Here is a 26,621-nt window from a genome sequence, read left to right as displayed (position 1 = left end):
CAATCTGTACTTGCTTCTCAAAGTAATTCCATCCACTATTATAGGTAGCAACCAAATGTAACTTGATGGCCACCAAAGCAAGATCTACAAACTTGGCTACTCCTGTGTATTTGAGATTTTGTCAAAAATGTACTCTTCATTTTTTGCTTAAATTATTCATCATCTTTCCTGAGAATTCTCCTTATTCTATAAACCTTTCTAAAAATGTGGGTACCCCCTGAAATCTACTCTTACCACCTTCTACTTATTTCCTTCTACCACTACATGCTTCAATCAATAGGTAAAGACTATTCACATAATAAATGATTCTCATACTGTTCTTATTTCTGTGCTTATTACTCCACCTTTGGCCTTCATTACCCATTACCTGCATTGTTTTTTTGGGGGGGGCTTCTATCCTTTACATCCTTGCCTTCAATCTTCTATAAATGCATACTATCCATAGTTGTCAGACTGATCAAAATATGATGAAATCTGACTGTATCAACTCTCATTCTTAAAATTCTAAAATGAACTTCCATCAAATATAAAAACAAAGTTTAATCACCTTTACATAACAGTTAAGATTTGTCATGACCCAGACTTTTTTACTTGTCCATGTTCATTTTCATTACTTACTATTTTGCAGTTCTTACTTCAGCAACAGCAATCTACATTATTTTCTCTGCCTTTATCCACGATCCATCTTCCTGCAATTATTTATATTGTCCCCTACTTCTCTTAATTTCTTTTTTAATCCTTTGTTAAATAATTTCTACTTATCTTCTCAGACTTAGATCAGACTTGCTGAGCAAGTTTCATCACACGCTTTCAACAAAAATGCCTGATAATATACTAGAAAGAAAGAGAGGGGAAACAGAGAAACTTATTGAAAACTTCTTTGCATTAGATTATATTAACGATGCACACCCATTTCATACCATAAGATAATACTAATACAAATTATAAGTAATTTGTTAAGTACTTGCTTTATATCAGGCACTATGATCACTACTTTATATGTATCATATCATTTAATCCCAAACAGGTTGAGACAGACATCCCACTGTTATCCACTGAAGTCATCCTTGACATGGCTATATATCTCTTTGTCCATGTTTTCTCAGAGGGTAAAATTGAGCGTTATAGACTTTAAAGTTATTTCTAGGCTATCACACAGCCTGGTGATGGATCTAGGACTTCAACCCAGGCTTCTCTAGCTTCCAAGACTTTACTTCACAAACACTGTCTTTCAATCGATAAGTGTATCTATCTATATACCTACCTACTTACCTACCTACCTACTTATCTACCTACATATCTTATCTGCCATATGGCTATTTTTTTCTACTGAATGTTTGGACAGTAGCTTGGCTTATTCATAACTAGATACTACAACACCTGACATAATAAGAGCCTGGAAAACATTCCAGGAATGATTTAATCTCCCCTCACATTCAAACTGAAATACTCAAAAAGCAAAGAAAAATTGAAGCATCATTTAAAATGCAGTGGAAACCAAGAATACTAGTCTATAAAATGCCAAAATATTGATAAAACCCCATCACTATCCTTAAGAGTCTTCATCTTCAGCCCAACCACATCTGGATTAAGACCCATCCTTAAGTTGGGCCATATGTTAACTAAAATAACATCTTCAAGAGAACCTTTTTACAATGGATTCACACCCACAGGGATGTGGATCAAGACCAAGAATATGTCTAATTTAGGGTAGATAATAATTCAATATGCCACAGGCCTTTCATGTCTTTAATTTTCCTCCTTGTCATTCTTGGTGGCTAGTAAAGGCAGGTGGAGAATGCTGTCTTGTCTGGTACTTACAGCGAGCAGACAACCCACTAACCACTTAACATTCTCTTTCATGTGACTTGTCAATGGCCATGATGCCAATGCACATTGATGGACATAGCCAGTGAGGGAATGATGTTTCTTGTTTGGATGTTGGGACAAAACTTCTGAAACAGAAAACAAAGATAGAGAAAGAATGGGGAGTTTCGTGTCTATTTTCATTAAGATGGGACTAAATAATGCATTACTTAAATTTTCAGCCTTGTTCCATGAATTACTAATTCTGGCACTAAACTCACTATTACTAAGTTTTCAATTGCTGTATTTTTCACCACTTGTATTTTCCTGAGTGTTGTATCGGAAATCTGAGAAAAAGCTAGTAAAACAAGAGTTTAAGATAAAAGTTTGAAAATAATTTAGGATATTTTTTATGAAGTGAGTGATTTGAAAACATGAACACTTATGCTTTCAGAGTCTGGACTGAATTCACTTTATCAGGACCTAATCCATAATATACTTACATGTTTCTTAGCACACTTTTCTTCTCACTGCATTCAATTGCTTTGCATTTATAAATGTATAATAAATTGCTGTGGTTATTTGAAATATTAACACAATTCTAGTAGTGGATAATGCATCCCAAAGCCCCAAGCTATAATTAAGAGTAGAACACAATTTACTTATGTTATTTTCATTTTCTGCTTAGTCTCACCTTTATTCATTTCTATGTATTAGTCTTGCTAGTTGTTCTATTTAGCTATTTTCCTTTTGCTTAAATCCTCAGGAAAAAAACAGTAAAACTAAATTGGAAAACTAAAATAATAAAATTTCTTACATGATGCTCTATGTATAATACACTTAAATGACTTAATCCACTACAAACATCCTTATAAGGAAAAAGTGACCTTTAAAATGCATTTTAAATGAATTTTAAAGACAATGCCTCTGTTTACACTTGACTTTGGACAGAAATTAAAAATGTCAGAACACAAAAAAGAATGCTTTAACAAGTAAAACATTTAATTGGTAAAACAGAGAATAACATGTGCACAAGAACATATGTATTAGAAAAGGAGGTAGTTCAAACATAGTCCAGAGTAATTGGGCTTACTCAGGACAATAAGAAGGATATGCCATGCTAGAAGAATACATTTATATCTTTTCCCTTGCATGAACATGTTTTCATCTCCTGATTCCTTCTTGGGCTACTGTCTTATTTCCTTTATTTATGTGTTTGGTTTCATTAGAGCCACATGCACCACTTGATTAATTCTCTTGGCCGCCAAGCTGCTTGTTATGGTTCCTGGATTTTAAATTGTTTCTTTTCTCTTGGCACACATTTTTTCTTGCTCTTTGGTCTGTAAAAGGGGTTCTTTGAAACAGTTACAAGATCACTAATGCTATAATGATCTTTCTAGCCACACCTGACTGAAGAATTCCAAGCTAAGGCATCCAAAGAAGTAGAACGGGCTTCAATACTCCTACCTATACCATATACAAAAGCAACAAAAATTCTATATTATCTAGGAATTAACCTTGAATATATGAGAACTCCATGAGAAAAGATTTGAAACTTCAGTAAAAAGAGGTAATATGATTTGAATAAATTGAGATCCCTTGAATATGATGTTTTAGTATTATCAGCCCTCCCCAATAATCAATAGATTAAATAATGCCCATAAGAATTATAATCATATTTTTTCTGAGGATCACTGAACATACACCAAAATCTATATGGAGCTATGAAAGTTTATTAGAACTAAATCAACTTAATAAGATGTGCTGTGATACCTACAAAGATTTAGCAATAAAATGTGTTGTAACAATAATGGGCAAAAAATAATAATGAGCAAAATAAGAGCTTAGAGACAGCCCCATAAATATATGAGGATTTCCATATGATTAAGGTGGTCCCATAAAGCAATGGAGAAAATACACATTTTATAGTAGATGCTATTGACCAATGTGGTTTATCATGTAGAGGAAAATCAGATCTCTACACAACAGCATATAAAAAAAGTTTGAACACAAATGGGTTATAGACCTAAATACAAAAAGTAAAATTACAAAGTTAGTTTAAAAAACAGTATCTATATGATTTAGAACAGAGAAGAATTTCAAAATCATGATAATTTGATTATATTAATGATCTCTAAGCAACAAGGGACATCATTGATGAATGACAAACTATAAAAAGATAAGGAAAGGAGAGTTTCTTTGGTCCCAGTATTGTTTAATGCAGGGACAGGAAATTATGTTGGTTTCAGTTACTATACTGAGTGATCGTTTGAGTACATGATTGAAATTACAAAATATGGACAAATTTATTAAATACTTATTGAGTTTATAACCTATGAGGTATACTATAAAGAAACTTTTGTCAAGCTTTCATTACTTAAAATTCTTTTTCCTTTTCTAGATGTTTGACCTTGAATAAACCATTTAAAATCCTTAAGCATCAGTTTTAGCAATAGTAAAATAGTAAAAATATCAAACAAGGATTAAGTGAGTAATAACACAATAATACATTGTGTTCAGTACCTGACACATTTTGAATAGGAGTATATTGCAGATATTATGGACACATAATTTAAAAATTGACATCATAGCTAATTCACTATGACTCCTAAAAAAGTGATGAAGCTAGTCAAAGTGATTACTTTATGAGTATTTGCAACTATGCCATGCCTCTTTAACTTGAATAAAAAGGATGCATAAATCAAAGAAATCCTCATTAACACTGCTTTGAAGGCCAAAGGGACTTTCTTGGTTAATTGCCAGGTTAAAAAAGAAATCTTTTCCTCCACTGAGGGGAAAATGAATATATAAGTATTAAGAAAGTTTGTTCAACCTAATATTGCATCTTAATGCAAAGCTTAAGCTATTATTTTTCATATATATATATTTCTATAATATAAATATATATATCTCTAAAGTAGGAATATATATTTCTAAAATATAAATATATATTTCTAAAGCAGATATTTATATTTTTCTAAGATATATATATATATAAAAATTACAAGAGGAAGAATGAAAGCATAATACATGGACTAAAACAATTATGTATTACTTTGCCATGCTAAATTTAGTAAATTCTTAATTTTAATATATCTTATCTGAGAATAGAAGAAGCCATCTCACAGTGATATAAGTGAGAAAAAGTTGTAATTAAATGCAATTATTTAATTAAATGGATCTATGGCCATAGGAAGGTGGTTCACCTTCCACCAAGACAGTAAGGAATTCAAGAGTCCTTTCCACAGAAGTAAGACAAATTGTGATATGGATTCAATGCTCAAACATGTGAGGGTTGTGGGAGATGGAGGAACAATACACCAGCACTGGACTGACAAGCCAGAATGGGTAACAAATGACCATTACTCAATATTTGTATCTTGTAAAAAGTGGAAGAAGCTTTTGTGAAAAACATCCAGTTGAATGTATCTCTTGGTTTTCTTAGCCTTGACATAAATTATCCATATACATACACACACATATACACATGTGTGCACACACACCACAAAATTATCAGTTAAAAGTCTGGTAGGGAGATGTTTCTCATGAGTTTTGGTCAAGAATTTCCCTAAACCAAATAATGGTGAAAACATTCACTTTGTCAGAAGCATGTTCATAATGTTAATTTAGCATTGGAGTCAAAGGGGGACTCATGGACCCCCATGCATTTATGCTTGAACTAGGTATTTTTTAATATGTATCACATTTAGAAATTATTATTTCCAGGTAGATGGATTTGGTGTATTAAAAGTCTAAGGTAGGTTCTCTGCTCCTGCCCGCTCGCCAGACAGCCACATTTTTTTGTGCAGTGCCAGCCGCATCTCTGGACATGATGGTGAAGGTCGGAATAAACAGATTTGGCCGTATTGGGTGCCTGGTCACCAGGGCTGCTATATTCTCTGACGAAGTGCAGGTTGTGGCCATCAATGACCGCTTCATTGACCTCAACTACATGGTCTACATGTTCCAGTATGATTCCACCCATGGCAAATTCAAAGGCACCATCAAGGCTGAGAACGGGAAGCTTGTCATCAATGGGAATCCAACTACTATTTTCCAAGAGTGAGATCCCACCAACATCAAATGGGGTGATGCTGGTGTTGAATATGTTGTGGAGTCCACTGGTGTCTTCACAACCATGGAGAAGGCTGGGGCTCATTTGAAGGGTGGCACCAAGAGAGTCATCATCTCTGTCCCTTCAGCTGATGCCCCCTTGTTTGTGATGGGCGTGAACCATGAGAAGTATGACAACTTCCTCAAGATCGTCAGCAATGCTTCCTGTACCACCAACTGCCTGGCACCCCTGGCCAAGGTCATCCATGACAACTTGGGCATCATAGAGGGACTCATGACCACCGTCCATGCCATCACTGCCACCCAGAAGACTGTGGATGGTCCCTCTGGGAAATTGTGGCATGACAGCCGCGGGGCTGCCCAGAACATCATCCCTGCTTCTACCAGTGCTGCCAAGGCAGTGGGCAACGTCATCCTGGAGCTGAATGGGAAGCTCACTGTCATGGCCTTCCGTGTCCCCACCCCCAATGTGTCCATCGTGGATCTGCCCTGCCGGCTGGAGAAAGCAGCCAAATATGATGATATCAAGAAGGTGGTGAAGCAGGCATCAGAGGGCCCCCTGAAGGGCATCCTGGGCTACACTGAATACCAGGTTGTCTCCTGCGACTTCAACAGTGACTCTCACTCTTCCACTTTTGATGCTGGGGCTGGCATTGCCTTCAACAACCACTTCGTCAAGCTCATTTCCTGGTATGACAATGAATTTGGCTACAGCAACAGGGTGGTGGACCTTATAGTCTACATGGCCTCCACAGAGTAAGAGCCCCTGGACCACCAGCCCCAGAAACAGCATGAGAGAAAGAGAGGCAGTCAGCTGCTGGGGAGTCCTGGCCCCAAATCAATCCCCTGACACCAAGTGTCGCCCGTCTTCCAAGCTTCCATCCCAGACCCCCTGAGGAAGGAGAGGGGCTGAGAGCCCTACTCTGTCATGTACCATCAATAAAGTACACCCAGCCAAAAAAAAAAAAAAAAAAAAAAAGTCTAAGGTCTACTAATGTACCAATGTGATTTGGAATCAGTAGACTTTAGAAATTCGTAACAAAGGGTAATTGTGCATATTTAATATATATTTGTCCAATTCAAACAAAAAAGAAAAATAGAACTCCCACTTATATTTGAGGCTTTATGCCTTTTATCATAACAAACAGTCACATGTCTAATGAATAATACAGGTATTACTTCTCTTGACTATACCAATCTACATTAAATCATACTGACAGTTACATTAATAGTGAAATGCAAAAGCTATCTGACGAGACAATGCTTTGTTAACCAGAATCACACAAACCTTGTACATCTCCTGAAAACAGCACTGACCGAGCACTTAATTGTTCCCTGTAAATGTTCTGTGAAGTATTTGAATAGGTATAATTTATTTACTTAGAAATTACCAACACAGATGCTCTCACCCATCACACACCTCCTTTGTATTCAACTATGATTTAATGGTTTCTTGTACCAAACTAGTCCAAGCCAATTAAAAAGCAAATAAGTGGTCACAGTGGAGGGTAAATTGCCTTCTCTGCCTTCGTGAAGCATGTGTGCACAAGACAAGATGTTGTCAATCTGTTAAAATCTCAGCGAATCCATCCCCCTCCACTGCTAGTAACAGGAAACCCTTAATTCCTTGGACAACCACGGAGGGTCATTTGTCTATGTTGTGGCAAAACCTAATGGGCAGAAAGGCCATAGTATTTTCTTGCAAGACATTAATCTTGACTTTAAAGTACTGGAAAATGTTTCCAAAGGATCACTGTTAAACACACTTTGTTTGGGGCTTAATTTAACCAACATTTTTCCCCCTCATATACTTGAAATAGAATAATACATTATATTTACAAACACAAGGCAAAGTAAAGATCATTATAGTAGTTCAAAGTAGACATTCAGTCTACACAAACTGGTGGCTGATCTGCCTCTTAATGCTCTCACTTCCTTTCACCTTCCCCACCCCTCCTGCCACCTCCTGCCAATCTGTAGTTGTTTAGAATTTTGTTCCTATTGCCTAAGGTATTAATAAGTATTGCAATTAAGGTATTAATAACAGAAAATAATAGGCACCTTAATTATGTAGATTTTAATCTTACCAAAGTACTTTCAAGAATATGTCAATTATATATATTATACAAACACTTTTGTAATAAAGAGTAAGTCACTTTTAAAAAAATTATGCACAAGTGTATATACAACCCAAAATTTCCCATTTTATCACTGTCATGGGTACAATTCAGTGATATTAATTACATTCAAAATACTGTGCTACCAACAATTCTACCCATTATGAAAACTTTTTCATCTCCCCAAAGAGAAACTCGGTACCCATCAATCAATAATTATGTTTGACTGCTGACATATTTTACACCTCATCCCTTTCCCCTACTCTTCTGCCCCATGTCTGGGAAAGCTGACAAGAAACCACAGGAATGGATGGTGAGAGAAGAGGCTAGGGGTGTAACAACCATACACACAAACCCCTTCCAGCCCACAGCAACTCTCACTCCCTTAATCAATACAAGCTCCAAGCCAGTTTCCTTTCCTTTCTCTCTCAAGCCATTCATACTGGGACTTTTCATGCCTTCTTGGTGAGTGTGTATAGCTTCGTCATTCTGGGCAAACAAAAAATCGGGGTGGGAGGGAGACACAACTTTATAATTTCAGTATGTATAAACAGTACACAGTGAGATTATAAAGTACTGATTTCTGGACGCACCTGTGGAAGGAGTTGTTGTATGATACGTCATGGGAACATGGGTTCAGGCACAACAAAATCTTTCAGCAAATGACTGCTTAGCACAAAGGGTCCAAAAGAGCAGGGAAGAGACTCATCATGGCCAGTCCTTCGAGGAGGTCAACTGTGCAGGTCAGGATCTGTGGAACATAGCCTCACATTCCGCAATTCCAGTGGGGAAGAAGAGACAAGTCTGTGTTGCCTGAGAGTGGTGTATTTATACAGCCCCAGTGGGTGGGGACCTTGCCACTGACCAAAAGCCTGTATCGTGCAAACTTTGTGCGGAGTTCCTGCCCTGGCAAGCAGCTGAGACTCATTGTTCCAGGTTTGGGGTTCAAGGTATGGTCAGACAATTCCATTAGACCTATTGTCTCCTCGGGGCTGTGAAATGGGAAAATACTGAAACATTTGCACACAAAGAAAAGGAGCTGGGGGTAGGCAAGCACTGTGAGATGGCTGCTTGTCCCTGACTTCCCCAGCACCATCTTAAGGCTATGAATCAGATAGTCTAGGTGGACATAGAGAGATCAAAAAGTTTTTATAAGCTCTGTTATATCAGATTTTGAAAAACAAATTTTTATGCTATCTCTTGCATAAACTCATTTATTCTTCCATTTAAAGCTTTACTTTACCTTTTAAAGCACTCTGATATTCTTCTCTGTGGTTTGACCTTTTCCATCTTTACTGTTAGCATGACTCTTAGCACAGAAGTGGGCTTAATTTATTCACATCTTAAAAATAATCAAGCAAATAACAATAATAAACAAAAATGTCATCGTGCTCTCTCATGTCAATTTTTACTAGCCTTGACAAATTTCTGGTTTCTAGCCAGTGTTAAACATGGATTCCCAAAGGTTGCTTGAATTTTCCGTCATGTTTAATTCATTGTTGAGTGCAATTTCCAAGTGCCAATTAATGGACAGGAGCCTGGATGACCGCAAGGGCGGAGGTGGGGCACTTATTAAAAAATGGTTTGCTGAGTCCAATCCACAGATACGTCTGGAGTAGGGCCCACAAATAAGTATTTTTAAGTATCCGCTTTTCGTGATTCCTGTGTACTCATGTACTCATGGACATCACAAGTAATACATGTGTTCTGGAGCCTTGAGATATTTTAGAGCAGGAGACTGCCATTTTTTGTGCCAAGTTTTCTCTCATCCTTGTGTGGCCCAGCGTGACAACTGATGAAAAAGTGTTGCCATTCCAAAGAGCCTGGGGGGACAGTGCTCAAGAGGACCCTGATAGGAGTTGGATGGGTTTCTCTCAGCACATACCTTTCAGCTAACAGGTGGCACCCTACTGAGAGCTGTTGTCCTGAGGCTTTTCTGGATTATAGTAAGAGTATGAATTGTGATCCATCATTCTGAAGAGCCCAATCTGAGGCTATTAGCGTTGTTGCACCTGGTCTTGAGAATTGATAGAAGAGGAACGCTGTGCCAGGGGAACCTGACAAAGTGGAAAAAATCCCCGAATTCTGCTTTATACAAATATTCTTAAATTCAGACTCACTGAAATGTAAGTAGGTTCTGTTGTATATGAAAATGTGACAAGTCTACTAAATACAGTTCTGTGTAAGCACTTCTTCAGTATAAGGAATACTTAGTAATCCAATAGACTTTTTAAAAAACTGCATGGGACTACAGAAGTGTTAGAAAGTACAGTGAGTATAATAGAAAATTTGAAGTACTGGAAATAATTTATATATTTCTCTACAAAATACAAAATAAAGTTGACTTCACAAATACCCACTTAACAAATACAGAGAAATATTACTTTTGTTCAACTTTAAAGGAAAAAAACAAAGAAAAGAGGACCCTAAAACAACTGTAAAATTTTAAAAATAGTTCAAAAAATACAATCAGCAAGCTACATAACTAAGCAGATAATGATAATAATACAGTAAACATTTGCAATGTTTTCAATCTATCCATAATTATAAATTGAAGAACAGTAAATGATTTTAGCATTTTCCATCTGAAAATATGCACTGCTAATACTAATTAAATAGCAGCATGATTAATGGCATGTTTTGTATAATTATTTAGAAATTAGGCACCACACATTTAAACCCTTAATAATTAGTGAGGTAAAACTTTTTTCAATATATAGAGTTTACTTCCACTCAATAAGGCTTATAGTTATACATAAGTAAATATGTTGCTTTTCTATTCTAAACAAATTATGAAATATTCTGTATTCATAATTCTACTACATATATTTTATGTACGTATATACTATGTATGCATTGCATGTATTTATATAATCATACTATAAATGCATTACATAAAAATCATGCATTTTACATGTTCCCCCAAATCCCATGAAAGGCAGGTCAAGAAGCAGTAAACTAGAGAACAAATGTTAAAGCAAAATTCAAAAAATAAAGCTATGTAAATATCTTACAAAAGCAAAACAATTAGTGACTGCGTTATAATAGCAGAAACCTGGGCAAAAGGAATCTGAATATTTTATAATGGGCAGCAAGCCTACCTGCCCTTCACCTCAAAGAGAGACAGAATCTTTACTATATTAACTGAGCAGTAAACATAAACATGCCTGTTCTTTGCTCTGAAAGAAGATACTATCCCTGTTTTTCAAAGCTGTAGGCAAACCTACACTTTGCCTTGACAGAGATATTATTTTTATTTTTCTAAAGACTGTTGATTTACAAACATCCTTGAAAATGCAGTCTAGAACAAATTCAGTCAGAGCATCTGTTCACAAGAAATCTTGAGACATGCAGGAAAATTATCTCCAAACAATAATTAGAAAACACTTATGATTTAACTAATAATGTAAGTAGAGTACTAACCATGCAAAAAGTTCTATAGAATTAGTGAGATATATGATATGAACCAATATTACTTTCCTAGATTAAAAAGTGCTAAAATTTATGAGGAACCTGAATAGCATTTGCACACTTTGATATAATAATTTAATCTTGAGGAAACTATGCTAATAATCAGACATACAGAAAAAATGACAATTTTTATTGCAATGATGTTTTTCAGCCTGCAATAAGAAATCTACATTTCTAACAATACAGTTGAATTATAGCACATACAAATATATAAAATGAAATATAACTCAGACAATGAAAACATGTTTATTCAGAATTTTCATGAGGTGTGAGGGCAGAATGCCAGTTATCTCCTCAGTACCTGTTTTTGCTTTGTCTCAAAAATGTCATCTCCCAAATGGAGTCTATATTTCCCAGGCAGAGGTCGTCATTGACTAAGTTCTCAGTTGTTGAAGATATGCAGAATAATTGTGAGTGCAACTTTCCTCTAAATTGCTTAAAAACAAATTGTTTGCCCAGGACTTCCTTGTGAAAGAAAAATAATTTCACTGCACAGTGTGAAATACGCAAGGATGAATTTATTCCTAGCCACTGTCTTAGTTCGTCAGGCTACTATAACAAGTGCCACACAAGAAAATTCCTTAAACAACAGGAATTTATTGGCTCACAGTTTCAGAGTCAGAAGTTCAAATCAAGTTTTGACTAGGAGGCTTGCTTCCTCCATGGGTTGGTAGCATTCTGGCTGGCGAGCAAGGAACCTTGGATTCCTTGGCTTTTCTGTCACACAGTGATGTCCTCATCTTTCTCTTTTGGGTATCCACTGACTTCCAGTTTCTGACTCCTCCCCATGGCTCTCTCTGGCTATGACTGAATTTCTTCTGCTTGTAAAGGACTACAGTAATCCAGATTAAGGCCTGCTCTCATTCAGTTGGGCAACACCTTAACTAATATAATATCTTCAAGAGATCCTATTTGTAATGGTTTCACACCCATAGGAATGTGGCTCAAGACCAAGAACATATCTAAATCGGAGTACATTATTCAATGCTCCACAGTCACCATGACAGGAGAGAAGGAATAGAATGCAGAACTGCCTTTGCTCAGACTATTAATTAAGAGAGAAATTTTTATCTTATCCAAATCATTATATTTTAATGTCTCATTTTTACAGCATGTTAACTTTGACCCTACCCAATCAAGGTAAGAATAAAAAGCCACATTAAAAATTATGTTTTCAGATTAAATTTCAATAAATATAAGCATACTGGCTGAATGGAGAGAATAAGAAAAAAAAAAAACTTGTTACCAAATGTTACCTATAGGAGATGATTATTAATAAAGGTTATATTGTCCTCAAATTATTTTTACATTTTTAAACAGTGGGCAAGTGATATTTTTCAAACTGGAAAGCAACTGAATACAATCTAAAAATTAAAATTGTAAAAAAAATAACTAAAATACTCAAATTGCATTCCCAAGAAATGGTTTATTATGAGATCAAATTCAATTAATTAATTTTGATTGAAATAAGATAAAATATGTTGAGAGGAATAAACTTCATTTTGAACACAAAAGAGGAAGGAGAAATTAATTTGATTTGGAATAAGATGATAATTTTGCTTTAGCATAGATAAGCAAATAAAATTTCAAAATGAGAAAGGAAAAAAGTCAATTTAACCATAAGTTTCAGATATATTTTAGGAAAGACAAATGATATTGTAAGTCTAAGGTACAGTATACATATCAGGTTATTTTAGACAGGAATTATAGAAAAAACAATAGACCAGATCTTTAGACACCCTGAAAGTCTTGCATAATTAGGGAAAAATGAGAAATTGTTGGGAAGATCTAAACATAAGAGTGATAGATGGGAGATTTGTGAGCTGGAGACCAATATATATTCTTTAGGTAAGAGATGATTGACCTTGAAATTATTGCAGTGCCTATGGAAGTTGAATGGTGAGTGATGTCACACTTCAATAATTTAGATTCTACATGTGTCTACTTATCTCTTATTTTGGAAAATGGATTTGATTTCCCTAAGGTAATGAGAGAGAAAATCAGATATTTCAACTGTAGGTGGAACATTTTTAATTATCTTGTTTAAGTCTGCAATGGCTTGAAAAGTGAAATAAACCACACAGCCTTATTTTGTACTCTTAGAATAATGAGTCATATCTTTTCTTTAGTTATCTTCCACCAAAATGTTAACTTTTCAAGAGGGGAAATTCATTTCATGAAATTGTGTTGTTGTTTTCAATATGAATGTCACTGAATTTGTGTTTTCCACTCTGCCTGATATCTGGTATTACTCATCTAAAACTTGTGTTAAAGACAGAAGTCCTATGGCTTAAATGCTGCATCATCCCACAGACATGAATACAAAGGTAGGACTACTGCATAGACACACTGAAGACTTTTTAAAATTTTATTTTATTTATATGTGGATTAATGTCAAATTTTTCTACAAAAATCTCCAAGGCAGTTAAATAGCAATCTGGTTAACATTAAAATAGTAAATCCTGTTTTACTTCTTCTTTTTAAAATCTAGAATCAGAGTTCATCTGTATAATTTGGCATTTTGGCACTAATTGATATTTGTGATTTTGTTTGAAATGTTTGATCTGGAATTTTAGTACTAACTATTGATTATGATTTTATTTGATTAAACACAGCTCTTTGGAATATTTCCCAGAAAATAGCTTTGTAAATGCAAAATTTTCCGTATTTCTTAGTTACTATAAAATTAACTTTAACAATGGGATTTTGTGGACCAGCAACACAGTCTTCGTAAGTGTCTTTAACACTTCCATAATACATGGTCTACAACAAACATATTTTGACTATTTTACATGCTAATTTAAAAGAAACAACAAAGTTCATAGCAGAAATAAATATGTGGATATGTCTTCTAAGTGATTCTTTTACTAATATCAGTATTAGAAAATAAGGACAAATAAAAATTCCCTGTCAATATGGCCTTACTGTTGAATCATAAGTCAAATATATGTTGTACATTGAAGATGTACCTATGGTACTAGAAAAATTGAACACTAATGTATTCTTCATGAATCAAATAAGTAAGCCATAGGGCAAATGCATAGATTAGATAATGTAAAAGTATTAGGTAATAGAAATTTATAATAAAATATGATTAAACCAGAATGAACTTCCTTGAAAATTATAAATACAGGAATAAATGGTAGTCTACATTTATAACTGAAGATTATCATGGTGCAAATAAAACAAACTACAATACTTCTGTACTTAAAAATGTTTCAAAGCACTTTTTCAAAACTCCCTTTATACTTAGAATTTTATTTGACAAAGAATTTTACTCTTCATTAAAAGCATTTTGTTATAGTTACAATTATTTCCCTAAGTTACTTTCAGAAAACTAACAGTCTACCCTGAAAATACTTTTAATAGATGCAACATTTGAACATGTAATAACAATATTTATCATGAATATACCAGATCTCAAAATGAACTTAATTAAAGAAAACATTATAATAAACAGAATTAAAACACAAATAGCAGGACTTCTGGGGAAGTTGGCAGAGTATGGAGCTCTAGGACTCAGTCCTTCCCCTAAAACAGCTATTAAACAAACAGGAACTGTCTGAAACAACTATTTTGAAACTCTAGAATCAGAAAAACACTGTACAGCATCCAGGGAAGAGTAAGACGAAAAGGCTGATAAACTGTGGTAAACATCTGTAAATTGCTCTCTCTCCACGTTGGCTACTGGCACCCATCCCCCAGTTTTGCAACAGACTGCCAAGGGGACCAGTCCCTGGCTAGCGGCTGCTGACAGAAAGGGACATAAAAATCCTTCTCCCCAAGAACAGGGCTGTGCATGGCCAATCACTGATCACAGCTTTTTTTTAGCGAACTTGGATCCCTGCGACCCAGGACTGAGGGCAGCTACCGTTTTAACAAAGGCTGTGGCAGCCATTGTTTCAACCCTACCTGGACAGGAGTGAAGGTGCTGGAGACCTAAAGATGCAGGCCCTACTCAGAACTGTGGGGACAGTTAGCTGAAGGGCTGCATTTGCTGGGCAGGCCAGGAAAGTTCTGCATTGGGGAACCATTGGTGAAGCTTTGGGTATCCTTCCTGAAACCCTCCACAGGACATGTTGGAGCCAGTCATGGGTCCCATGACTTCATGGGTCCCAGGCCCTGTTTTGACTGGGAAAGATCCTCCTCTCAGTATTTGCCCTCCAGGCAAAAGCAGCATGAGACATTAAAAGGAGTATAAAAAACTATAGAGGACAGTCTAGGGACAACCAAACTCTGATAACAAGGAACTCCAAAACAACTATTAGGCATATACAAAAGAAATGAAAGCAGGCACTCGAACAGATTTTGCATGCCAATGTTCATAGCAGCATTATTCATGATTGCCCAAAGACAGAAGCAACATAAATGTCCATCAATGAAAGAATGAATGAATAAAATGTGGCATATACATACAATGGAATATTATTCAGCTGTAAAAAGGAATGAAATCCCGATACACATGGCAACATGGATGAACCTTGAAGACAACATATTGAGTGAAATAAGCCTGACAGAAAAGGACAAATATTGTATGATCTCACCAATTTGAAACAATTAGAATAGGAAAGACTCATAGCATCAGAATCTAGAATATAAGTTACCAGGGTACAGATGGGGATCTGGAATGAGAAGTCAAGGCTTAAAAATATACAGGGTTCTTATTTGGAATGAAGGAAATGTTTTGGAAATGGATGGTGGTAATAGTGACACCATATTGTGAATATGCAATATGAATGCACTGAAATATATATATGAATGCGATTAAAAGGGGAAATGTTAAATTGTATGTATAGTAATAGAATAAAAATTAAAAAAAAAAAATTCATGGACCTACACCACACAAACTATTTCCCTAAGTTAAACCATGGCTTTAATTAATAATACACTTATAAAAATGTGCTACCTTCAATTATGACAAATGTTCCACACCAATGAAGTTTGTTGGTGTTGGGGTGGTATTTGGGGATCCTGTATTTTATACGTGATTGTTCTGTAAACCTACAACTTTCCTAATAAAGGAGAAAAAAGGTAAAAATGCAAATAGCAAAATAATTTCTAACATACATGATGAAGATTAAATGTTCTACATACATACATTTATTATCAAAACAGGGAACACTACGTGGTGGTTCTGAAAGAAATTTATGAAATGATAATTTATTGTCCATGCATTAATTCAACAAACTTTTATTGAGTACTTACTATGTGCCATACATGGAGTAGGCATTAAGGATGCACTGGTAAGCAGGACCAAGGAAGTGTTCTGACCTCTAACCTCATAGAATTATGAGCCCAGGTGGGAAGTTAAACATCAAACAAATAATTACTTAAATAAAATAGAAATCCTATCGATACAAATAAAGAACAAAAGCTGTATCATTCCATGAGAGTCAAAAAATATGCCCAGTTAGTCTGGGGAAGCAAAGTCTGAATTAGGAAGCATCATAACTCAATTGGGCACAGGGGAGGCAATGAGTGGTGTGGGGAGACCATTCTCATCAGAAACACCAGAATGCTAAAAAGCCCTCCAGTGAGATGTGCATGGCCTGTTGGAGGGAGTGAGAGAGAAAGAGTCAGTGGCTCTTAGAGGTGAGGTAGAGAGGTCAGAACATGCCAAGACTGGGGCCATGTTAAAGATTGAACACCTTGTATTAAGGCAATAGAAAAACATTGGAATATTTTAAGCAAGGGAAGGGGTTGTGAATCCATGACATGATCAGATTTGTGTTTTGGAAAATTCTGTCTTCAGTGTACAAAAAGGAATGAATGATGACAAGAGAGGATTAGGGAGAATAGATAAGAAGTTATTGAATTAGCACAGGTCAGTAATAATGACAGCTTGATGTAAGGAGGTGAAAAGGACAGGGAAGCAGTTTGCAGAATCAAGAAATGCTTAAATACTTAAACTCTTCAATACTTAGGAGCTAAAATAGAACTGTTGATGCACTAGATGGGATCTGGGAATTGAGGGAGAATGAGGTTTTCAAATAGATTTAAGACATCCACTTGGAACACTTAAGTGAACATTTGCATATAGAGGTGCGGAGCTCAAAGGAGTTATAGTTCCATGATTCTACTACCAACAGGTGGTCATGTGACCCCACGGACAGAGAAGAGATTGCCTAGATGACAGAGGAGGTGAATAGAAGAGACCAAAGGGAAAGGAATTGAGACACCTCTAAATTTAATGGTTGTGTACAAACACCTGAAACTTTGAAAGAGACTAAGAAGGAATGATCTTAGAGACTTTTTCAAGAGAGAAGGAGAGAGCTATTGAGGGGAAAAAATAAATTCCTCAAATAGGGAAAATATTTAAACTCACAAAGAACCATATAAAAGTAAATTAAAACATTAAAATGCCTCATTCACGTATCAAATTAGCAATAACCAAATGATGGTAATATCTAGCACTTGCTCAAAAATAAAAATGCTAGAGTTAGCAAATTCTCAGAGAAAGAAAGTAGATTAGAGATTACAGGAGATGGTGGCGGAGGTAAGGTGGAGTTTTTGCTTGGTGAATATAGAGTATTTATAAAAAATTAATTTCAAAAGAGAATTAAATGAGAGCATAGTCTTAATATTCTTAAAGCAGTGTTAAGAAGATGTTTTTCTTGGGTACATGCAGCTTCAAAGCACCACAGTTGTATTCTAGTAATCAAATGGCAACTGTGTTGATGAGGGATTACATATATTCCTTCTTAATAGGATCACTGGGATCAGGGGACAGGAAGGTAGACATGAAAATAAAGACAGAAGATTTAACTATCAAGATTTCCATGACTTACACAGGATATAAGGTCAATATTGGGTTGCTTCCTTGCAATGATGTGAGATCACAAAACTCAGGGGATTCAAACTCAATCTTGATTTATTCATCAAATTCTTATGGAACATGGACAAGTATGGGATCAGTGATAACAGCAGGGAACACAAAGATCAATAAAATGAGGTCCTTACTTTCTAGTAATTTTCTCTCCAGTGGAGAAGACCAAAAAAACTCACAATCTCCGAGTATCTGATACTAACATTTGTTGGAAGCTTGGCAATCTTTAAAAAATGTTATTTTGAAGAAATAATGAGATGTACAAAAATGATTAAGAAAAAGATATCTGAAGCATAATAGATTAAAAAAGAACAATTAAAAGGTGTTAAAAGAGTGTATCTGAGTCCAGATCAAAAAAGAATAGATGTAATTTCTCCCTATTACTCATACTAAGCACAGCTAAAACCCCTGAGCATTTTTTATTAAACAAACATATGAAATTGAAAGGTGGAAAGAGGAAGGCAGGCTATCTAGAGACCTTGGGACCTGAGAAACAACATGCTGGTGAGTAGCAGAGCTTCTCTGAAAGAAAATATTAAAGGAAGTTCTTAGTAGGAAAGGAAATGATAAAAGAAGAAGGGAAGAGAGAACAATGGAAAAGCAAAAATATAGGTAAATGCAATAGAATTTATTTTTCCTCCTTAGTATCCTAAATTAGGTTTGAAGTATAGCATATAACTTTCTGATGTGAATCTCAGTGTTTTAAATGGAAATATTTTAGACAATTATATTATAAATGGGAGAGGTAAAGGGACTTAAAGGGAGGTAATGTTTCTACATTTCACTCAGAGTAGTTAATACACCAGTAGATCTTTATGGTGGTAGAGTAACCCTGTATCTTGATTCCTGTAGTGGTTAAAGGAATCTACATGTATGATAAGTGGCATAGAACTATACATATGCATTGTACCAATGCCAGTTTTCTGATTTGATCTTTTACTCTAGTTACGGAAGATGTAACCATTATAGGAAACTGTGTAATGGGTGAACAGTTGTTCTTTTTGAAACTTCTTGTTAATCTATAATTATTCCAAAGTAAAAAAAAATTATAAAAAGGGTATTGATTTTAAAAAGGGTATTGGCAGACATGGCTGGAGTCCCCACACTTGCAAGACAAGACTGAGATATGTTGAATATTTTAGAATGTTGCTAAGCTTCATGGTACTTTTCCTGATTTCCCATCTAAAATCATGGAGGCTAGAAAAACAAGGTACATTTTTAAAGTATCAAAAATATAAACAAAAACAAACATCTGTCAATCCTGATTTCTGACTATGGTGAAAATAATGTTTATGAATTAAGCAAATAAAGACTAAATTTTCATCAGCAACCACTTTTTAAAAAATGATGGCATTTTATTTTTTACAAAAATAAACATACACCTATCCAGTAATCCCACTCTATATATTTATCCAAGAGATAAAAGATAAAACATACTCACAAAGAGATTTGTACAAGAAAGTTTATAGCAACTTTTCCATAATATAACAAAATAGTCTAAGGGTCAATTAATAGGAAAATGGATTATAATACTGCAATGTTCAGACAATGGAATATAATGCAGCAGTAAAAATGAATGATCTGTTGATACATGCAAAACATCTACTGATAATGCAAAAAAATTACAGGGAGTGAAGAAGTCTGCAAACACTAGGGCATGGTGTATGATTGCATTTATATGAAATTCTAAACAAACCTAATATATGATGGAAAAGAAGTTCAAAACAGTGGTCATCTGTGGGTATTTGATGGAATTTAAATGTGAAGAGCCCAGAGGGAACTTTCTGGGATATTAGTAATGGTCTATATACTTTTAGGGTATATGCAAATTTATATAAGAAAATTTTAATTATATGGAATTAGAATACACTGTTGGGATTTATGTATAAAATTTTTATCCCCAGGGAATTAAAACTATATGAAATGATAAAAATCTCAGAAATTGAGATGCAATTCGAGGATTCCTACATTTTCTCCTCTAATACATAGTTTCCTCTAGGACACATCTTCTCTCCTTCATACATCATCTTCCTACTGTATATGGATATTGTCATCGGTTGGACTGGCTATATCCCAATGTAGGGACTGCTGTCGCTGAAGAAATAAAACCTACTGCAAACTGACTTTTAAAGAGTAAAGAATCCTATCACGTCATAGAAATGGAAGACCAAAGGTAACTTAGCTCAGAATTGATGGCTCCAGTAGTAAAAGATAAACGTTCTTTGTCTCTGATCTGCAAACTTCTCCTCATAGCTAACTGACCAGAAATGGATCCTCAGTTTCACGTCTTTTTCCTTTTTCATTCAATCAGTGGACATTCAGTTCTATATTTATTTTCCATCACCAAGGTTAATATAGGAGAAAAAAGGAAGTATAAATAATTAAGAGCATTACTTCACTGAAAAATCTGTATGCACAATTTTCTACTTCATAAATGTAGATCTGGAAACCATTTTAAAACTATTTCTAATAGTTGTACTGTCTCATTAACTCATAACTCATATATTAAGTAAACCATAAGCTAAGTTGTAGACTCTCTCTGTGGGTTCTCTAGGTGTAGTGCCATTATTACTTCATATTTGCTATGTTTTCTATGTTAGAGGTGACTATAGAAATAATTCTTAAGCAATCCCAAAGCATATCAATGGCAAATAAGCTGATTAGCATAACTACTATTTAGAATAGTGACTGAGAATTTTGAGAGGTCAAAGAGTTTTTAAGCAATATTAATATAAAAATAATGAGAAAGAATGTTTTGGCTTTTGTTTTGTTATGATTGATTTATATTATATATATTGGTTAGATGCTAATGGGGGGGGAGTCCATGATTCTTGCTCTTGGTTTTCACACCCCTGTGTAATCCCTTGAGTATGAACTCGCTTTTAACTAATAGAATATGGCCAAGGTGACAGGATGCACATAATTACATATGCATTATTATGCTCTGTAAGATTGGAATATTTGTCTTGCTAAAGAACTCTTTTCTGACAGCTTTGAAGAAGCAAGTTATCTTGTTGCAAGCCACCATAAGGAGAGGACCTTGCGGCAAGGATTGTGGGCACCTCCAGGTGACAACTGACAAAGAATTAAAATCCTCAGTTCAGCAGCATGCAAGAAACTGAATGCTGCAAGTGACCTGAAGGAGCTTAGAGTAGATTCTTCCGGAATCAAGCCCCACATGAGCTCACAGCCTTGTCCAATGCCTTGATTCCAGACTTGTGCAATCTAAAACAGGGCCCTAGCTAAACTGTGCCTGGACTCCTAACCCACAGAAGCTGTGAGATAATAAATATGTGTTGTTTGGATGACAAATACAATGCCTATCTTCAAATAATATATGAGACTGTTTGCTAAATATTTTACCTCAGTGTTTATTTTTAACTGTATCTACACTGGCAGCCAGAAGGATGTCTAATTTTCTTTCTTACTTCATTCTAGAAAATGCCATGATTTTATCAAATCATTTTGAATTCTCATATCAGCCTTCTGCTTTCACTTGTTAAATACACAATGCAAAATTACAAGAGTGATCATCAGTGACATTTTGCTATAAAATTCAATACACATATTGAGAAACATGCTTCCGAATCTTTTAAGAGCAGTGTATTCATACTAAAAACTCTTTAGTGTTAATGACACAAGCTGTTTTACTTTCTGACTTGTAAATATCACTGTTACATACATGTAACTAGTATGGTCTTCTCTTCACTCTACAAGTGGCCTCTATGTCAATAAAAACACATTGATATCATTCAAAAGACTTTCATTTATTTTGCAACTAACTCATCAGAATGATTGCCTGAAGAGATTTCTTCTCTTAACATTGGTTGCACTTTGTGCCACTCAGCTGTATCCACCATAGACTGTCTTACGATGCACCTATTCATTTGTGCGTCTTAACTTCATTACAATATTATAAACTCATGGGAAGCAGGGCTTAAATTTCACAGTACTCATTCTGGTACTTTGAAGATAGCACATCTAAATAAATATTTTCCTGAATGATCATATAATTAATCATTCAGTAATTCATTCTTTTCAGGAATTCTAAAAGCATGTCCATTCTTTCAAAAAATAATATAAAAAATGTTATAAAGGAAGGTGAAAGGGAAGAGCAAATGTTTAAAAGGATGGATAGTGGTTGAAAATCCATAAAAAAGGAAAAATAAAGAAATGAACAAAAGAAAGAAGGAAGGAAGGGAGGAAGAAAGGGAGGAAGGAAGGACGGAAGGAAGAAAGGCAGGCAGGTTAGAAAGAAAGAGAAAGAAAATGTATCTTAATAGTTTTACCTTCCACAATGAAAGGGATGGTTTATTATAGCTAATACCAAAGTAGATCATCTGTGAAGAGATTGCTTTACTCAATAACTAATATGGCAAATTAAATAGAGAGCAATTTTATAAGGATGTGTTTTATATTTTTAAGGCTTGCACTGTAGCCCCTGTTATTGGATAATGATTAATATAGCTCTTCTAAACTGTAAAGTTATAGGAGCAAAGGAGAAGTGGGGAGAGTAGGAAGACTTTAAATGCTTGGGATGATCTTTGAATAGTCCCTTGACTAAGTACTATTTAATTACATCCATTAAGCATACCCACTGCTTGATAACTAGAGCAGATTATTTTATCCAACTGAAATATTAAAAAATAGGCAACAGAGTCTAGATTTACAGTCATGGTATGCGATTAGACTGATTGGTAAAACAGCAATTTTCAAGGTGATTTCTTTTCATTTTAAAATGAAACAAGCTATCCAATAAAAATGAATAGTTCATAAGGAATTAAACAGGGCACATTAGCCAAAAAAATACGTTAGTTTGTTCTATCATTTCAAGACAGTAAAGATGAAGATGCTAAGAGTTAATTGACATATGGATTTATAAATCAAAATAAGCTCATGTCATATATCTTGAAATGTAGACAATGGAGCACAGGCGTACTGGATTTTCTAAATACATGTTGTTATACGTAAGCAAATGGATTGAGAAACTTAAAATCATTTTGCATCTTCAGAATTACAGAAAGGTAGCATGTCTTTGTAGAGAAAAGGTGATTTTCATTTCAAGCCACGTTCTACCAGTGTTTCTGCTGACAGTCCAGTATTATCTGCACTTTATCTAGATTAAGCCTTAACATTCCTCTTTAATCAAAGTTCCTATACTGACATGTAGGTGACTGATTCTAATGGAATTAGATGAAAAGAAGAAAAAGGAAGGGCTGTCATGCCCACACCAACAGCTTTGTCATCAACATGAACCATTATTTCCTCTAAAGATTTCAAATTTGACACTGAACAGAAGGGTTCACCAAATACAACCCTGAAGCAATTGCCATTACTGAGCATGTCAAATGGATTAGTAGAATTTTCTTCTGAATTACTGCTTCAGAGGGGGAGTTTGGAGATTAAATGGGTCTTAGTAACATTTACTGAAATGCATGAATTAATTTTTGGCTAGCTTTTTACGAACTGTCTGCTTGTGTGTCCTTAACTCCATAATCTGAATATTTCATAAGTCCATTGAATTTCTTTCCCCATATTAAAAAACGTTACAAGAATCACCCTCAGATAATTTGGTGACAAGATTAATCAATACCATTTATTAACTATTTATTCCAGAAGTCATTAGTCTACTATGTGATAGATACTGCACTGTGGCTAAAAAGTAATTGAGACAGAGTCTGCCTAGGTTTTCATAGAGTAGGAGGAATAGATAAGTAAACAAATAAGCAAAATAAAATCTGATGCATCTTAAAATAAAGGTGCATACAGAATTGCCATGCATGTTGGACCTAACTCTCCCAGGCAAATTCAAGGAAGGTAATTACTAAATCAACTCCTGAATAATCACTAGGAAGGCCACCCAAATAGACAAGATATTTGAGCAAAGGAATATTCTAGAGGTTTAAGACTTTTGTACTACCTCGTGTTCTGAGAACAGCAAGCAATTTGGTAGTATTAGAGCGTTGGCTGATTACAGAGGTAGGAAATGACACTAGAAAGTTTCCATATTGTGAAGTTCTTTGTATGCAATGCCAAGTTATTTGGACTTAATCCCAAAGGTAATGAGAAGACATTTAAGAATTTTCAGCAGGGGAGTGAAAATGAAGATTTATGTTTTAGAATAATTAACAAGCTTCATCTGCAATATTTTAATTTATTTTGCTTTACCTTACACTTCTTTGATTGAAGAGAAGGAGAGATATTAGAGATAGTGAAGAAATGTAATAAATAGGACTCAGTGCGTAATTTGATTTAGTAGCATAAGAGGAGGAAGAGTAAATTAATAATAAGAAGACTGCTCCAGAAACTAATCCTCCCTTGGTATTACAGCGTATCCCAGAGCAGTTAAACACTAAAAAATGAAAGAGCCCTTCTTATTCAATCCCCACATACCATTACTGTTACTGCCACTATTTCTATTCGCTATTTTGGAGCACATTTATCCATGTTGTACTGTTGTATTCCTAGGTCTCCGCTCCAGATGTATGCCTGTAAGTCACATATCCTTCCATTTACCCTTGTTAACTGTGGTTTAAGTAAAAGCTGGACAGCTGGGTTCAAGTCTTAAGTTTATTGTTAGCTGGGTCTCTCGTTGCAGTTCCAGAATCTGGGGATAAGGAATGTATGACAGAGCATTAAGTTCCTTTTCTAAAGTTTTCACTCTGCTAGATACTTTACCTATTTTTTCATTAATTCCTTATAAAAATGACAAGATAGGTGTTATTTTCCCTTGGGTTTTAGCAAAGTATTTAACATATAAAAAAGGCAAGTAACTTGCCTAAGGTAATAAAGCTGAACAATTATAGATGTTAAAATGCTCAAAGTCACTTCTGTTTTTATTTTGCTTGACCATAGCATTTTTGGCCACTGCCACTTTGGTTTCTGCGACACTAATTATTGGCCATTTCTTCTCAATATTCTTTTTAGATGTCTCTGATGTTTGACCTTAAATGTCAATACTTCCAGGCCCTTTAATCAGTCTTATTTTCTTCTAATGTTGAATATGACATTTGGTGCCTTCTTTAATCTCATTTCCACCTACTGTCACTTAAATGCCGTTATATCACAAACTAAAATTTCTGGCTGGAATTCTCCGATTGGCCCAAGAATCATATATTTTCATTCCACCTTTCTGTGGCCATTCCTAGAAATTTCAAGTCAAATATTTCTACAGCTAATTTCATCATATTTCCCCCAAAACTGCTTATTCCTTTTCTGGATTCCCTATTTTCTAACTGCTAATATCTAACCTCTCAATTTCTTGCCTCAATTACAAAAATTACATCCTAATCTAGCCTCTATACTAAGTGATATTTCTAAACTGTAAACTTGATCATGAAATAAAATATTTAAAATAGTCAATGGCTTGCCATTATTTTTAGGATACATTTCATACACTTTAGGTTATTCTTGTGCCACAACATACATTTTCCTTCTATGGGATATTACTCATTTATCTTTTAAAACTCAGTTCAAATATTGTCCATCTCAGGAAGATTTCCCTCAAACTCCTTATCTACTTTTGTGACACTTTTTAATGTATTCTCATAGCTGGGTGTATATGCCTCTTTCTTGCAGAATGAACCACACAGGATTGTAAGATTATCAGTTTTGTTTTGTTTGCCATAAATATTATATAGTATTATGTAATACAAATATACATTTTCCTCTTTGTAATCTCCAATTTTGTATCTACGGCATTTGTAATCTTTCTTAGTATGTGGTAAATATTCAATAATATATTTTCAAAGGAAAGAATAGATGTAAAAATAAAGATGAAGGGTTTGAATTATGTATTCTCTATTACCAAATCCTAAGTTGTTTCCCTTCACAATTTTGCCTTATATACCTCAAAGAGGTGTTAGGACCCTAATAAAATGTATATGAAACAGTTTACAAACATTGAACAACACACAATGCGATGGTTAAGTTCATGTGTCAACTTGGTCAGGTTATGAGTTCCAGTTGTTTGGTCATGCAAGCACTGGCCTGATTGTTACAGTGAGGACATTTTGTGGTAACTCATCAATAAGTTGATTGTACCTACAGCTGATTACATCTACAATGAATTGAGGAAATTGCCTTCAACAATGAGAGAAGTCCCATCCAATCAGTTGAAGACTTTAAAAGGAGAAGTGATAAGAAGATGGCAGCACAGAGAGGAGTGAAAGCTAGTTTTTCTCCCTGGAACAACTAATAAACAGCCAGGAACAATTGGTAAATAATCTGGAATAACTGTGGGGGGAGAAACATGACTGTCCACTCATCATACACCAACCTGAATTGGGAGGAATGCCCAAGATTGCAGCATGAAATCTGTAAGTAAA

The 26,621-nt window shown here is 34.9% G+C and overlaps 1 protein-coding gene and 1 pseudogene across 1 annotated transcript in view; one reads left to right on the top strand and one right to left on the bottom strand.

Annotated features, from left to right (window-relative positions):
* EYS (eyes shut homolog) overlaps positions 1-26,621 on the bottom strand; it is a 1,792,869-nt gene that overhangs the window by 1,379,592 nt on the left and 386,656 nt on the right.
* Positions 5,636-6,640, top strand: LOC119539655 (annotated as a pseudogene).

This window comes from Choloepus didactylus, chromosome 7 (assembly GCF_015220235.1).
Source record: "Choloepus didactylus isolate mChoDid1 chromosome 7, mChoDid1.pri, whole genome shotgun sequence".
Classification (NCBI taxonomy): domain Eukaryota; kingdom Metazoa; phylum Chordata; class Mammalia; order Pilosa; family Megalonychidae; genus Choloepus; species Choloepus didactylus.
The sequence above is the reverse complement of the archived record's forward strand: the minus strand, read 5'-3'. Positions and strand labels throughout refer to the sequence as shown.